Consider the following 17398-nt stretch of genomic DNA (forward strand, 5'->3'; position numbering starts at 1 on the left):
ATATATATAAATATATATATTATATATATATATAAATATATATATATATATATATATATATATATATATATATATAATATATATATATATATATATAAATATATATATATATATATATATATAAAATAGTTAATCTGTAATCTTTAACTCGACAAAATATATTTTGCTTCGCCCACAACACTTCGCGAAACTAACGCATTTTTGTTTTCATATTCGTTTCATACACAATTTTTTCCACCCGATTTTTTGTTTGTTTGCTTTGTTTTCGTTTCCGGGTATTAAAATTAGAGATGTTCATTTGTAACCTGAGAAGGCAATTAGGAAGAAAGGAAAATCATGCGTGTGTGTGTGTAAATTTGTACGGAGATGTACTGGCATGACAAGTGTTTTTGATTTGGGATCGTGTGTTGAAACTAAAGCGACAGCAACATAGAAGGACAAATTTGCCATTCAGAAACATATAAATACACAAAGACTGCTAATTTCAGTTAAACATTTATAGTTTGTAACATTTTTTGTCGCTTGAAATTGCGACCTACTCACTCGAGCGCTACATACTACAAACAATAATAGGTGCTATTGATTTATATGAAATCAATAGCCTTTGTGTGTTACTGAAAGGCTAACTTGAAACTTTCATGCTGCTACAACTGTTATACATATATACTAGCAGCTAAACTCAGTTTCACCCGGTCGGTTTGGATGGTGTGGCTGTAAAACCCGTTCTGTGTAAGCATTCGTCTTGTTTGAACACTTTTAGAATGACTTCTTTCTGTCAAAACGCTAAAAATAACTGACCAACAACAACCAAAAAAAAATATCAAGATTCAACCAAATAAAAATATAAACCCAAATACTAAGCGAACTTTCCTACTTAAATTGCGCGCGCACACATTCACATAACCCTTTTACATATACATATATTCACACAGAGTTGAAATGCGGTTTGGTTTATTTTTTCAGCGTACAATTTTCATCATCCCACTACCAAGTATGATATCACCCCTTCCTTCCTTATTCATGTATCACCCCTTCCTTTCTCATTCATAAACACAAGAGTATTATTATAGTAGATTATCTCGGTAACCATGGGAGCTATGAAAAAAATATGACATTACCCCTTCCTTCCTTATTCATCTACCACCCTCTTCCTTTCTCATTCATAAACACAAGATTATTATTATGGTAGATTATCTCGGTAACTAGTGGTTGGCATTAGGAAGGGCATCCAGCTGTAGAAACTTTGTCAGATGAGATTGGAGCCTGGTGCAGCCTTCTGGCTTTCTAGCCCTCAGTCAAACCGTCCAACCCATGCCAGGATGGAAAGCAGACGTTAAACGATGATAATGACGAACCTGGAACCATGTGTTTGGGAAGCAAGCTTCTTACCATTCCACTCCTTGTATCTTGGTTGGTCAGTTATTTTTAGTGTTTTGACAAAAAATGTCATTCTAAAATTATTTTTTAATGCAAGCATGCTCAAACAAGACAAATACTTACACAGAGCAGGTTTTACAACCACATCATCCAAACCACCTGGGTGAAACTGAGCTTAGCTGCTAGTGTATATATATATATATATATATATATATATATATATATATATATAGTATATATATATATATATATATATATATATATATATATATATATATACCAATCATTATCATCATCATCATTAAACACTTGTTGTCCATGCTGGTATGGGTTGGATGGTGTGACCATAGCTGTTAAGCTGAGGGGCTGCTCCAGACTCCTATCTGATGTGGCATGGCTTCTACAGCTGGATGCCCTTCCTAACACTTTACAGAGTGTGCTGGGTGATTATACGTGGCACCGCACAGGCTCTTTTAAATGGCGCCACACAGGTTCTTTTGCATGGTGCTACGCAGGTGCTTTTATGAGGCACCACCATTAATGCTTTATACCACCTGAAGGATCAGTCTTAACATTTCTGCTGTGAGGTATGGCAAGGTGCCAGACATTTCGGTCCTTTGTCATCTCACCCGAAAGGTTCAGCATCCTGAGGTCATTCTTCAGTACTTCATCCCATATCTTCCTGAATCTCCCACTTCCCCTTGTTCCATCTTTTAGAGATTGGCATTTCTTTATGAACCTGTCAGCATCCATCCGCATCGCATAACCAAACCAACACATTCTTCTCTCATGCACACAGCATCTAATTCCTCTTAATCCTAACTTCTCTCTCAAAATACGAGCACTCTGTCAAACATGTACACTTACATTACACATCCATCAGAGCATACTAGCCTCATTCCTTTCTAACCTTTGCTTCTCCTCTGCATCCAGGGCCCACGTCTCACTAACCATGTAGAATTGCTGTCTGTATAAATACATCATACAATCCTCCTTTCACTCAGAGAAACTTTTCGTGGCCAACAGAGGTAACAGCTCTTTGAATTTCCTCCATCCTATTCTTATTCTAGCTATTACACTTTCTGTGCATCCTCCCCCACTACTAATTTGTTTCCCTGGATTACAGAAATTATCTACTACTTCTGATGAGCCACCAAAGCTTTTGAGAGAATTAATTTCCTGAGTCTCTAAAGTTTTTATGGATTCTTGCATCTTCCACATTTGAAAACTATCTTCTGATAACCCTCCAATTAACCCACAGCACCTCTTGTGTCCATTGCTTATACTGGGCACGAGTGTTAGAGAGGTGGAGTTTGAAAAGGTGCTCAGAGTTATTGTTTGTAAGATGGTTAATAATTTTATGGGTGTCTGCCAAGTCAGCTGCCAGATGTCGGAGTTTCAATGTATCCATGCCCAGGGAAGTATTCAGAATATGGCAAATGCCTGATGGAGGGTATTCTCTTGGTTACACGTCGCTGAACGGTTTCCAGACAATTAATATCCTGGGCAAGATAGGGGATCACTGTACTTTCCTTTACAGAATTTGTAGAAGTTTAAGCAAAACATAAATAACACCACCTTCCCCTTCACTTTGAAGTGAATGACTGCGACTCAAGCTAACAAGAGAGCTTCTATATGGTTATTTGACCTGCTGAAAATAGCAGTCGAACTTCGTTCAGATCGTACATCATCATTAACCCTTTAGCATTCAGATTATTCGTATTGTTTTGAATTAATCTTGCATTAATTTGTAGCTTTGAAGTTTTAAAGATGTGATTGTTTAGTTTTAGAGTGACATTAAATGGCAGGTGTGAGAGGCCTGATCTGGCCAGTCTGAACATAAAATGGGTAGAAAACTTGGGCTGGATATTGCCAATTTAAATGCAAAGTTGTTAAACAAACACAGTCACATTAAATGATATATTCATGAAAGTATGAAAATGCTTTTGCTTCAAATTACACAATCCTAAATGGATTGGAATGCTTTAATGCTAAATTATTTTTAATAAAGCTGATTGAAGATGGCTGGTGCATTCACCAATGTTCTAGTACATTTGTGTCATGTTTGGCTTTGCTAGGCTCCAACAGACCTGATAACTACTTCAACATAAATGTTTGGCTTAACCAAATGAGCCTAATTAAAGAATTTGCAATTAATGGAACAAAATTAGGACACAAACATTTATTCTCAATTAATTACTATTAATGTTAGTCAAACTAGGCTTTAGAACTTTGAGCATGTTATTTTCAAAATTATTGTACATACATATAAGTATGAAAGCATTTTTCTATGTTCAGAGACATAAGACAATTAAATTCTCTTAAGCAGACATTCATATAATGCACACACTCACACACACATACATCAGATGTACGCACATATACACACACTAACTAATGCACAAACATAACAAAGTGAGGCTGAATTGACTTATATTTACCTCATACCTACTTATAAATACATAATTTGTTATCTAAATAAGACCTATATTTCTCATCTACTTTCGCTGTCTCTCCACTTAATTATCTACCCACACAATGAACAACCCAAATGCTTTTCTGTCAGTCTGACAGGCTCTATCCATTTATGCATACATGGTTATGTGTATGCAAGCACACACACACACATACACATGCACACACATATACATCACACACTCACACACATACACATGTGTATGTTCATATATATGTATATATCTACTACATATGTGGAAAATTCTGTCTGTGTGTGTGTTTGTTTGTGGAGTTGTTAGCTAACTCCTCCTACATAGTTTTATCAATTTTGATGAAACTTGACATGTGAGTAGAACTCATGTCTGGAAACCTTGTGGTATACTTAGATTGTTGAAAAAAAATCGATAATAGAGTCCCTGGAAGGGATCCTTATATATATCCATGGGAAATAACCCATTCCTTTTCCTAAATTATTTGGTATAAATCAAATTTGAGTATGCTTATTTCTTAGTATTTTTCAATTCAATTCGATTTTTTGAACTGTTAGAGTTATTTTCACAATTTATCCAGTACAACTGTTAAACAAGTAAATAGTATTTTCCTAAACAATGGATCCACTTATTTCAGTTAGTGACTTATTCCTGAATATACCAACACTAGCACCCATGAGGATAATATTCTCTGGTAAAGCACAAAAGCCCTTTTCAGAATTATTTACTTAGAATTGTTATTATCTCATATCTAATTAGCCTGTTATTACATAATTTTAGTATACATACCTTATTAGTATTTCCTCCTAAGTTCTATATACCCTGGGAATGCATTAAAGCCCTTTTTGGGACTACTTTATCGGGTAACTAATTTCATGTTATTACATAATTGACTTCACAATTTGGGTATTCATCACTTATTGGGAATTCCTAAAAACAAGATTCTGTGTAAGACAGTTTGGTATTCTCTGTAAATGCACAAAAACCGTTTCAAGGGCTACATACTTCGTATTGTCGTTACTGGATTAGTGAAACAATTATGAGAACGGAACCAAGGCATAAGCCCCACTTTCCATGTGTGTGTGTGTGTGTGTGTGTGCACTGGGTGCTTTTTAGTGAATTCACTATGCAGCTTGCAAGTCCACAACCTTTGACCCCAGGTTTTGGTTCCATACCTGGAACTTCATTTCCAGTTCTGCTACAGATTTTGCTATATGAGCAAGGTCATCAACATATGGTAGTCTTAAATTCCTCTGTTATGGCCTGGAGGACTATGATGAATAAGAGGGGACTGAGAACTGAACCCTGGTGAACTCATACACTTAATTCATCTTTGTACACATGGCTGACTCTCAACCACCTGATAGCACCCCTATATATGGCTTGTGTAACCTAGCAAATACACTAAAGTTGCAGTTGTGGATAAGACACTCTGTCAGGTAACAAGCTCTTCTCAGTATGTAGGAATGGTATTGGATGGAATTCAATTTGTTGCACTCAGGATCTGAATTGATCCTAAGGCCCTGTTCAGGGATGTGGGGCGGCATGATGTCACTCTCACTGGGGACACATGCAAAGACCCTCACAGTTTGAGGGATCTTGGTTCTCATGACGTGTGGGACATCACATGGATTGCAAGTTGTTCTGGGTGTTGTGCAACTGATCCCAGCAGAAGTTCTTTCCATCTGAGAAGAACCAGATTATCCTTGGATCAACAGAGATGCCTTAGTTTGTTCAGGAGCTTCCTTGCCTTTGTCAAACAGTTCTCATTTGATTTTGCTATCAAAATTTATTCCTTGCACTTCTTGTATGAGTGGTGGTGAAGGTCCTCATTCAGGGTCAGCTTCATGATGGCAACTCCAGTACCCATCTCCCACACTAAAGCCCCAAATTCCCTTGCTCAGATTTTCCATCACCTTGTCCGGCAGTTGTCGGATGAATTCCGGAGTGCAGATGCAGTCAGAATGCCTCCTGTGTCTCTTCCTGTTGGCCACAGCTTCATAGTCTCCACTGCAATTGTCCATGTCAGCCTTTACAGTGTTCACAGCTCATTGAGCAGCAGTCATGATGTCAGCATTTTGATACTCAGAGCGAATCCTTGTGATACAGGAAACTCTGTTCCAATATTCGGATGGCTTCCAGTCCGCTCTCCTCCACTTCAATACATCAAGCTGTTTTGGAAAAAGGAAACAATAAAATCATTAAATTTTGCCCAAACACCCTGTATATACTTGTGTGTGTGTATGTATGTGTGTGTGTGTGTGTGTGCATGCATGTGTCTGTATGTGTACATGTGCATACACACATGTGTGTTTGTGCATATGTGCATGCATAGTTTGTGTGTGTGTGCATACATGTGTGCATATTCATTAGCATCAAGATGTCTGCTTTTGTCTTTTTGAATTTTTTTCTTCCATATTGGACTGGAAATGTCTACACCATGTCTGCAAGTCCCGATTTGTCTCAATCCTCTGCCATTAAATCTAATCCTATTGACTAGGGTTAATACCCTAATAGCAACCTTCAGCCCTTCTGTACTTTCCACTATCAATACACCCCAGTTCTTCACCAGGTTACTGTCCATAACCTTTCAGCTATTAAACTGTTAATTTATTAAACTGTTAATCTATTAAACTGTTATTCTATTAAACTGTTAATCTATTAAACTGTTAATCTATTAAACTGTTATTCTATTAAACTGTTAATCTATTAAACTGTTATTCTCTCATACATTGACTTGCATCTGCAATCTGTTCTTTTATTATCTCTTTGCACAAGTCTCCCCCCCCCCATCAACATTTAATTTCCTTTTTTTTTTTCACAACACTTCCTTTTACATGATCTAAAAAGGAAGCCTGCATGTGGCTGTCTGACCTGCTAGATATGGCAGCTGAATCTCCCTGAAATTGTGATTACAGCTGGTTCTATTGGACTTATCTGTAACATACAATGTTCCAATCAAGAATTAAGTGACGGAAGAATACATATACAGGAATCCCTAATGACATCATGGTTCCAGGTTCAGGGTCACTGAGTGTGTCAAGTGTCTTCTACTGTAGCCTCCAGCCGACCAAAGTATTATGAGTGGATTTTAGTAGGTAAAACTGGTGATGTTCCTAAAAAGGGACAGATAGAATGAACCTAAAAAGAGATAGAAAAAGCCTAGAAAGGGACAGATAGAATGATTCTAAAAAAGGGACAAATAGAATAAGGTTAGAAAAGGACAGATAGAATAAGCCTAAAAAGGGAATGAGAATAAGCCTAGAAAGGGACATACAGAATAAAGCTAAAAAGGGACAGATAGAATAAGCCTAAAAAGGGACACTTAGAATAAGCCTTAAAAGGAACAGATAGAATAATCCAAAAAAGGGACAGATAGAAAAAGCCTAGAAAGGGACAGATAGAATGAGCCTAGAAAGGGACAGATAGAAAAAGCCTAGAAAGGGACTGATAGAATAAGCCTAGAAGGGGACAGATAAGCCTAAATAGGGACAGATAGAATAAGCCTAGAAAGGGACAAATAGACTAGCTTAAAAAAAAAGTATTAAAGTTGTATTATTTGATTAAAAACTTCTTCAATGTGGTGTCCCCCACCCCCATCTTCTGTAGCATGTCCACAGTCTAATGGCTGAAACAAGTAGAAGATAAAAGAAATAGATGTGATATTTGAAGAGAAATGTAGTCGAGCGTCAGACCAGCCCTTGTGGTTTGCTTATTAGTAAAACTCAGCATTTCCACCAGCTGTACTTTCGGTATTGATTCCAGATAAAAAATGCAAGGCTATGGTTTTGAGATAAATTTAAATGTGTCACTGGTTGAAATATGTCTGAGAGATATTTTTATGTTCTGTTAGCATAGAAATAAGAAAGTAGTTTTGTATCTTAGCTTCAAATAATATAAACAGATTAGAGGAAATTGAGATGGTTGTAACCTAGTTTTTGACAGAAAAACACATTAACAGACACGAACAGATTTTAGCCCTTGGCCTATTAGCCAAAGGTCAAAGCTAACTCCACCACGATAATCACTACAGCATATCAAATGTATGGCAACTGCAGCAAGTATTAAAGTATTTATGGTTTCTGGTTTGACCAGCTGCCACAGGCTGTTGTCAGTACAAACGCACATTGATACAAATAGAAAAACTATAGATTTTTGTCTATCAAGAAGATCGTTTTAAGCACTTTTCTTAATATTTCATCTGAATCAACAGTGACCCAGTCTAAGTCTTGTAAGTAATAAATTTAAGTTTTTCTTGATTTCAGTTCTCTCAGCCACTTCAATACCTTTATTTCACCTTCTATCATGGACTTTCAAATGACTGTCATCATCATCATCATCATCATTCAATGTCTGTTTTACCATGCTGGCATGGGTTGGACGATTTGACAGGAGCTGTCCAGGCTCCATGCCTATTTTTGTATGGTTTCTATGGCTGGATGCCCTTTCAAATGCCAACCACTTTACAGAGTGGCACTGGGTGGTTTTTATGTGCCACTGGCACAGGTGCTTTTTATGTGGCACCAACATTTACAATCCCACAAGATTAGGATCACCCAGCTGAGGAGGGATGCAGGGAACAAGCCTTATGCAAGGGCAACTGTGGTTTTACTTAGCTTGATGTGTCTTCTCAAGCACAGTAAACCGCCGTATTTCTCGGTCCCTTGTCAACCCCTCTATGAGTCCCAACATCTGTAGATCCTTTCTCACCACTTCATCTGTCACTTATTCCCGGGTCTACCCCTTACATATGTTCCCTCTACAATTAGAGATCAGCACCTCTTGACGCAACTATCTTCATTCATACAGTATATCAAAAAATATGGTTTGCTCTTTTCAATAGCAGTTGATGCTTCAAAGAGAAGCGCAATAAAGAATTTCCCAATACTTCAGAGATGCTTTCATTTTAAGAAGGAAGTTCCACATGTGATGTGCCACATGGGATGTGCCACATGGGATGTGCCACTCGATTTTTACAATAGTGAATCATAAGAGAAAACTACTAATGAAACTGGCGATTTCGGGTCTGGATATGAATAAAGTGTTTTCTGGATAGGCACAACATTATTTATCAAAAAGTGAAAATGGCTCAAATAAAAAAGAGGTTGATTTGATTGTTAAGAACATGATAGTATTAAAAACCTTCTGACTATAGACTTTTTCCTACAGTTATTAAATTTCAATACTATCATGTTCTTAACAATCAAATCAATTTCTCTGTCTGTATATCTATCCTCTTTATAATGTTGGCAAACGAACTGGAAATAAGTATATGTATTGTCCGTTTGATGGAGGATATCTATAAATGGCTGAAGATTGCTCAACATTTTAAAACTGATGCAATACTTACAATGTTTAATAAAATGAAGTAACATGAAACGATCATACCAAATTACCAAAGATATACTCGTTGCTTATTTTGAGTAGATATTATATATATATATATATATATATATATACATACACATATAGGGTGCAATGGGTAAATTGTCAACATTTTACATTTTTAATTTCAAACATGCACATTGTTTGTCTTTGATTTTGTCAACTACATAGTATAGTAGGGTCAGTTGGGCACTGTCTGTGAGAAAAACAGCATCATGACGCAATTCACTATTCACTCTGGAAGTTCCAATATGAACATTTCAGAGTATCTGGGTATCAGTCTGAGGACATACACCAAGAGTGATAAAAATCAAACAGTTAACATCATGGTGTTTGGGGTGATCACAAGTGATGGCGACCTTATGCCTTCATTTCTCTTCCCATACGGCGTCACACTCAGCACAGAAGCTTACATCAAGTGCCTGGAGGAGGTAGTACTGCTCTGGGTCAAGAGGGTGGCTGTTGGAAGATGCTATGTCTAGCAACAGGGCTCTGCACCATGCCACACAAGCAGGAGAACCCAGTCATGGCTGTCAGATAATTTCTGTGACCACATCACCCCTAAATTCTGGCCACCTAACTCCTCAGACTGCAACACCCTTGCTTATTATGTTCAGTGACAGAGCAACAAAACTCCTTGTAACATCAAAGATGAACTGAAGGCAAGGATTATGGCAGCATTCACCAACTTAAACAAGGAGACTCTCCAGATGAGTTGCAGGAGATTCCGAAGTCGTCTGGAGGCCATGGTTAAAGCCAATGGCGATTTTATTGAATAAATTAACTGTTTAGTATTTCAAGATATTTTAATGTAATTTTGGTAAATATATCTGTTAAAATAAGATGTCAATGTAATTTTCATTTTTGCATCGTATAGACAATTTATTCACTGCACCCTGTATATCTATCTATCTATCAATATATATATATTGATAGATAGATACATACATAGATATAGATAGATAGATATATGTAATAACTATATCATAAAGACCTATGTGGTTCAATTCTCCATAATTTATCAGCCTTCGGGTATGTTTATATACTAGACAGTAAATATCTATACATTAAATTTGGCTGAAATTGCTGGGTGGGCTATATAGACGAATGGAATGTATATGGAGCCATGAAAGTATTTATGTCATGTTGGGACCCCACTGGTTCAGCCCATCATTTTTCAGTTATTTGTTTAGATTATATCACACTAATTGGAGTCTATATTATTATAATAATATATAATTGTAGTTATTATTGTATAAAGACCTATGGGGTTGCTCTTCCTGTACTTTATCAGCTTTCGAGTTTGTTTGCAAATTTATATATCATCATCATCATCTCATCATCATCGTTTAACGTCCGTTTTCCATGCTAGCATGGGTTGGGCGGTTTGACCGGGGTTCTGGGAAGCCAGAAGGCTGCACCAGGCTCCAGTCTAATCTGGCAATGTTTCTACAGCTGGATGCCCTTCCTAACGCCAACCACTCCGTGAGTGTAGTGGTTTTTCTTTACGTGCCACCGGCACAGAGGCCATAGGAGACTGGCAAACGGCTACGATTGGTTGGTTCTCTTTACGTGTCACCGACATATATATATATATATTTATATATAGGCACAGGAGTCAGGAGTGGCTGTGTGGTAAGTAGCTTGCTTACCAGCCACATGGTTCTGGATTCAGTCCCACTCACATGGCACCTTGGACAAGTGTCTTCTACTATAGCCTCAGGCCGACCAAAGCCTTGTGAGTGGATTTGGTAGAGAGAAACTGAAAGAAGCCTGGTGTATATATATCTTTATATATAAAAGTGAAGTTGTGTGTCTGTCTCCTACGATTTAGATTCCTAACTACTCCCACATTTTGCGGTGCAGTTTAACCAAAACCGGGTATCTTATAGTCGTGATTCATATCGAGCCCTTCTGGGTATTAGCGCGCGTCTCTTGCCAACCATCATTTTTTTCCATTTTAATGCATTTTTTCGCTATTAAATAAGGGAAGTAACTCTCTAAAAATGTCTACGATGAGTCAACGATTTAAAAAAAAATTTACCATCATTTTTTTTCCATTTTTAATGCATTTTTTTGCTATTTTTTGGCTATAACTCTCTAAAAATGCTTATATATTTATTTCCCTTACAAACCCGAGCAACGCTGGGCGATACTGCTAGTATATATATATATGTATGTGTATATATATATATATATATATATATATATATATATTATATATATATATACAAGATAAGAAAATGGAGAAATACATCTAAATCAAATATCAATTACCAGATAATACTCAATCACATACTTTATTAAACCACCACATAAGAGACTGTAGGGTTAAACATAAAAAAGCAGAACAAATCAGTGTACATAAAGCAATGTACATAAAAAAGTGTACATAAAAAGTAATGTTGTATAATATTCTACTTATTATACAACATTACTCTTTTATTACACTTTTTTATGTACATTCCTTTATGTACACTGATTTGTTCTGCTTTTTATATCTGGTAATTAATATTTGATTTAGATGTATTTCTCCATTTTCTTATCTTGTATATATATAATATATATATATATATATATATATACAAGATAAGAAAATGGAGAAATAATCTAAATCAATATCAATTACCAGATAATACTCAATCACATACTTTATTAAACCACCACATAAGAGACTGTAGGGTTAAACATAAAAAAGCAGAACAAATCAGTGTACATAAAGCAATGTACATAAAAAAGTGTACATAAAAGAGTAATGTTGTATAATATTCTACTTATTATACAACATTACTCTTTTATTACACTTTTTTATGTACATTCCTTTATGTACACTGATTTGTTCTGCTTTTTATATCTGGTAATTAATATTTGATTTAGATGTATTTCTCCATTTTCTTATCTTGTATATATATATATATATATATTATATACACATACATATATATATATGTATCATCATGATTTGATTAACGTCCATTTTCCATGCTGGCAAGGGTTGGACAGTTTGACTGAGGTCTGGAGAGCCAACGGCAGCACCAGACTCTAATCTGGTCAGGCAGAGAGTTTTTACAGCTGGTTGCCCTTCTTAACGTTAACCACTCTGAGAGTGTAGTGGGTGCTTTTTACATACCACTGGCACAAGTGCCAGTAAGACGGGCTAGGCAACGATCACATTTAGGTGGGGCATTTTATGTGCCACCGGCGTAAGAGCCACTCACAGGATACTGCCGTTGATTGGTGCTTTATGTGTGTGTGTGTGTGTGTGTGTGTGTGTGTGTGTGTGTGTGTGTGTGAATATTAGTGCGTCTATATTTGTCCCCCAACCATCGCTTGGGAACCAATGTTGGTGTGTTTATGTCCCTGTAACTTAGCAATTCGGTGAGAGAGGTGATTGTTGGAGTTGCTACCATGATGCTGGCCCTGAATGTTATCTAACTATCTGTGAAATCTATGGTTCCTTTTACAAACCTGAAGAAGGTGAATGCTTATATCTTTTCTGTTCTATACAGCAATGGTCACACTTAGTGAATTTTTTTCAATGGTGAACTGAGTCAGGGAATCAAATAAAGCTGTCTGCAAGTGAACTCATTCAAAGCAGTGTTTCAAATATGTACCAACTTTTCAGAAGAGGGCCTAGCAATGGTAAATAAAGGGCAGACATATCCATAAATAAAAAGCGATAGCATGTAATTTCAAACCAGACTCAATGACCAGAGTTAAAAGAAAATATTCAGAATAATGAATAACTGAGTGGGAGAAATCACTGATTAATGATTGAATGGCTTGGTTTTTGCTGGATTAAAATAAGCATAAATAGCAAGTTTGAATTTCCATATAATATAAAATAAATAAAGCTAAAGTGATTATTTATTGTTTTTCTGATATGTTCAAATTGTATAAAATGGAAAAATTAAAATCTTTATATCTTTATATATAAAAGTGAGGTTGTGTGCTGTCTGTTCCTACGATTTAGATTCCTAACTACTCCCACATTTTGCGGTACAGTTTAACCAAAACCGGGTATCTTATAGTCGTGATTCATATCGAGCCCTTCTGAGTATTAGCGCGTGTCTACGATTTAAAAAAAATTTACCATTATTTTTTTCCATTTTAATGCATTTTTTCGCTATTATATAAGGGAAGTAACTCTCTAAAATGTCTACGATGAGTCAACGATTTAAAAAAAATTTACCATCATTTTTTTTTCCCATTTTTAATGCATTTTTTGCTATTTCTTGGCTATAACTCTCTAAAAATGCTTATATAGTTATTTCCCTTACAAACCCGAGCAACGCCGGGCGATACTGCTAGTGTGATATAAACGAGTGTGTGTGTTGTGTGTGCATTTGGTAACCTATGATTACATATGCAATATCCTCCACTTCAGGACTACCATGTGTGCCACAACCTTATTTTCTGTAATCTGAAAACAGCCACACTAATTTGAAGATAAAACAGAAACAAGATATAGAATTTAGGGGACCTGTTTGGTGAGGCTGTCAATCAATGGTAATTTTGATGTTTTGTTGGATGGACCTTTAAGGAAGTTGGTACATGTCATAAGACTTGTCAGTGTCAACTTTTAGCCTGTGATCTTCAAATATTGTGACCCCCCAAGAGTCTCTTATATGTAGGTGAGTTCAGTCATGGTTAAGTACATAATTGCCATCTGCAGGTCTGAAATGGTGCTTGACAGTGTTTTAAACTTCAACAAGAAATATATGAGGCTGAGTCAGAAAGCAATGCAGTTTTTATCATAAGAGTCATTTTTTTTTTTTAATGAAAATATTTGATTAGAAAATTACTATTTCTAAATCAAACAACATGAGATATTCAACATCAGTATTATTATTATTATTATTATTATTATTATCTTTTTTTTTTCTTCTTTCAAATTTGCTTCCATTTCTTGCCGTGTGTCTTCCCGACTCCTAGGGCAAAGAAACTGATAGTATACATTGGTAGGCCATTAAACTAAACTCACTAGTTCGTTCATTTTTTTTTTTAAAGTTAAATTAAAATACATGGGTAGTAATAGTTCTCACATCGACAATGCTCTTCTCAATACGTGTGATGTACCAGTTAAGACAATCTTTTGCACTTCTTGCAGGGATGGTAAGCCAGGGATCATTCTCATATAATTTTCGGTTCCCTTCTAGATCATTCCTAGTGCTCCTACGATCACTGGTATTGTAACCGCCTTGAGATGCCACATTTTCTCAATTTCAATGAGCAGGTCTTTATATTTTCTGAGCTTGTCAAACTCTTTCGTCGAGATATTATGATCACAGGGGATGCTCATGTCGATCAATAAGCAAACTTTATTGTTTTGGTCTTTCACAACAATATCTGGTTTATTGGCTTTGATGGTTCGGTCTGTATGTACTGGAAAGTCCCACAGAATGGTTACATTTTCTCCTTCAGTTTCAGCTTCAGGGTGGTGATTATATCACTTGTCGGCAGTTTTGATATTGTAATGCCGACTTATTAGCCAGTGTAGATATTGGCCAACTCTGTCGTGTTATTATAATAATAATAATAATAATAATAATGATACTACTACTACTACTACTACTACTACTACTACTACTACTACTACTACTACTACTCAGTAACAAAACAGGCAAAGGAATATCTAAGTGAATTCCAAATACAACAAATTTCGGAATTAGAGATAGGCATACAAGAAAAAAGCACAGAAAAAGCTAAATCTGCGGCCTTAGATATTCTGAATGATAAATGGCAAGAAAAACCTCTCTATGGCAAATACCCAAAGAGAGCGAATAATGCAGATGTTGACAAAGCCCTGATCCATCAATGGCTAATGGCCTCTGGCTTAAAATCTGAAACAGAAGGGTTTATCATATCAGCTCAAGATCAATGCCTACCAACAAGAAACTACCAGGCCAACATATTAAAGAACGACAGTTGCCCAACATGTCATGTATGCCAGTAACAAAATGAAACCATTGATTATATGGTCTCCAAGTGCAGTCTTCTAGCGCCTACAGAGTATCTCAACAGGCATGATAGAGCTGCACAATATATTCACTGGGTAATCTGCAAAAACCTGGATTTGCCCCATGAAAAAAACTGGTGGAAACACAAACCACCCCAGTGCTTGAAAATGACCACATCTCACTCCTCTGGTACTTCACCATTCAAACTGACAGAAAGATAGATGCAAATAGGCCAGACATCATATTGAAAGACTTCAAGCAAAGAACATGCCTCCTCATTGATATGAATGTCCCAATCGATATAAACGTATCTGTCAAGACCTACCAAAAACTGAGCAAATATAAGTATCTTGAAATAGAAATCAGCGAAATGTGGAACCTGAAGACTAAAACAATACCTGTTGTCATAGGTGCCCTGGGAATGATAGCAAAAGGGGCTGATTGCTACCTAACTCAGATACCAGGAAACCCCAAAATGGCAGAAATTCAAAAGATAGTACTCATGGGAACTGCTCATATCCTACGCAAAATACTTTCTATGTAATCTCAAGTTTTAAAACAAACATTTTTTTATTATTATTTTTTTAAAATATTTTTTTAATTTTTTATTTTTTAGACATCCACTAGTACAACACAAAAAACAACCAATATATGGCACACTAGGCATAACAACAACGTGAACTTCCAACCTGTTGTCTCTTGAGGTCTCCGGGTGAGACTTGAAGCCAACTTGTACAAATATAAAGCAAAAGTCAACTTATAATAATAATAATAATATAATAATAATAATAATAATAATAATAATAATAATAATAATAACAATAATAATAATAATGGGCTGATTGCTACCTAACTCAGATACCAGGAAACCCCAAAATGGCAGAAATTCAAAAGATAGTGCTCATGGGAACTGCTCATATCCTACGCAAAATACTCTCTATGTAATCCCAAGGTTTAAAACAAACTTTTTTTTTTTTTTATTTATGTATTAGACATTCACTAGTACAACACCAAAAAAAAAAAACCAAATATATGGCACACAAGGCATAACAACAACGTGAACTTCCAACCTGTTGTCTCTTGAGGTCTCTGGGTGAGACTTGGAGCCAACTTGTACAGACATAAAGCAAAAGTCAAATATATAATAATAATAATAATAATAATAATTATAATAATGAAATTATTGTATGCAGTGCTCAGGTGCACCACAAGTTGTCAAAAGTTGTAGCACCCTGTAGTAAAGATTGTTTGCCAACATAACATGGCAATCCTGGTTTAGGACGAATGTTGCTATAATTTGGCCCCAGGAGACATTGTCTCCAGCTGGCTATAACGACACGATCTGTGTCCTTATATTTTCGAACAAGGGAATCTAGCATCCCCACGCAGCTCAAAACAATATCGTGGATTCTGGGTTACTTTCCTTCGAAGATATGGCACAGATCGTGTCATATAGCCAGCTGGAGATGATGTCTCCTGGGACTAAATTACCCCAACATTAAGTCCTAAACCAGGACTGCCATGTTATGTTGGCAAACAATCTTTACTACAAATTATTTGATGTTTAGTACAAATGTAATGGAACACATATTCCTGGTCTATGATTATTAATTTTTTCTTTTTTTTTTACCAGATACACGAATAAATGAGCCATTTTCAAAAGGGTTGCCCTGCTAGAAACCTGTCAGAAGTAAAAAGCAGTGACTGACTTCCTGAAGGAGAAATTCTTGTAAGAATTTACAAGACTGAAAAATGTTTACAAAGATAAAGCTTTAAACTAGAGCAGTATGTGAAGGTGGACATACTGCCTAAATCACAATTCAACTCACCAAAAAGATTTCCATTTTCAGAAGGAAGCACCATTTGGTTTTTACAATAATAATAATAATAATAATAATATATTTCTTTACTACCCACAAGGGGCTAAACACAGAGTGGACAAACAAGGACAGACAGACGGATTAAGTCGATTACATCGACCCCAGTGCGTAACTGGTACTTAATTTATCGACCCCGAAAGGATGAAAGGCAAAGTCGACCTCAGCAGAATTTGAACCCAGAACGTAACGGCAGACAATAATAATAATAATACTGAAATTATTGTATACAGTGCTCAGGTGCACCACAACTTGTCAGAAAGTGCGTATAAAGTATATGCAGTAATGTACAAATGTCTGAGAAGTGTGTATGAGTCAGATACATGCTTGCGTGTGTATGGAGGGGAGAAAA

The 17398-nt window shown here is 36.1% G+C and overlaps 1 long non-coding RNA gene across 1 annotated transcript in view; it reads left to right on the plus strand.

The window, feature by feature from the left end:
• LOC118767233 overlaps nucleotides 1-17076 on the plus strand; it is a 31733-nt gene extending 14657 nt beyond the window's left edge. The window contains exons 2-3 of the long non-coding RNA XR_005003134.1: nucleotides 13597-13718; nucleotides 16803-17076. This is a non-coding gene — a long non-coding RNA (uncharacterized LOC118767233). The remainder of the gene's footprint in view (nucleotides 1-13596; nucleotides 13719-16802) is intronic.
• The last annotated feature ends 322 nt before the right edge of the window (nucleotides 17077-17398 follow it).

The sequence above is a fragment of the Octopus sinensis genome, linkage group LG20 (assembly GCF_006345805.1).
Source record: "Octopus sinensis linkage group LG20, ASM634580v1, whole genome shotgun sequence".
Lineage (NCBI taxonomy): Eukaryota > Metazoa > Mollusca > Cephalopoda > Octopoda > Octopodidae > Octopus > Octopus sinensis.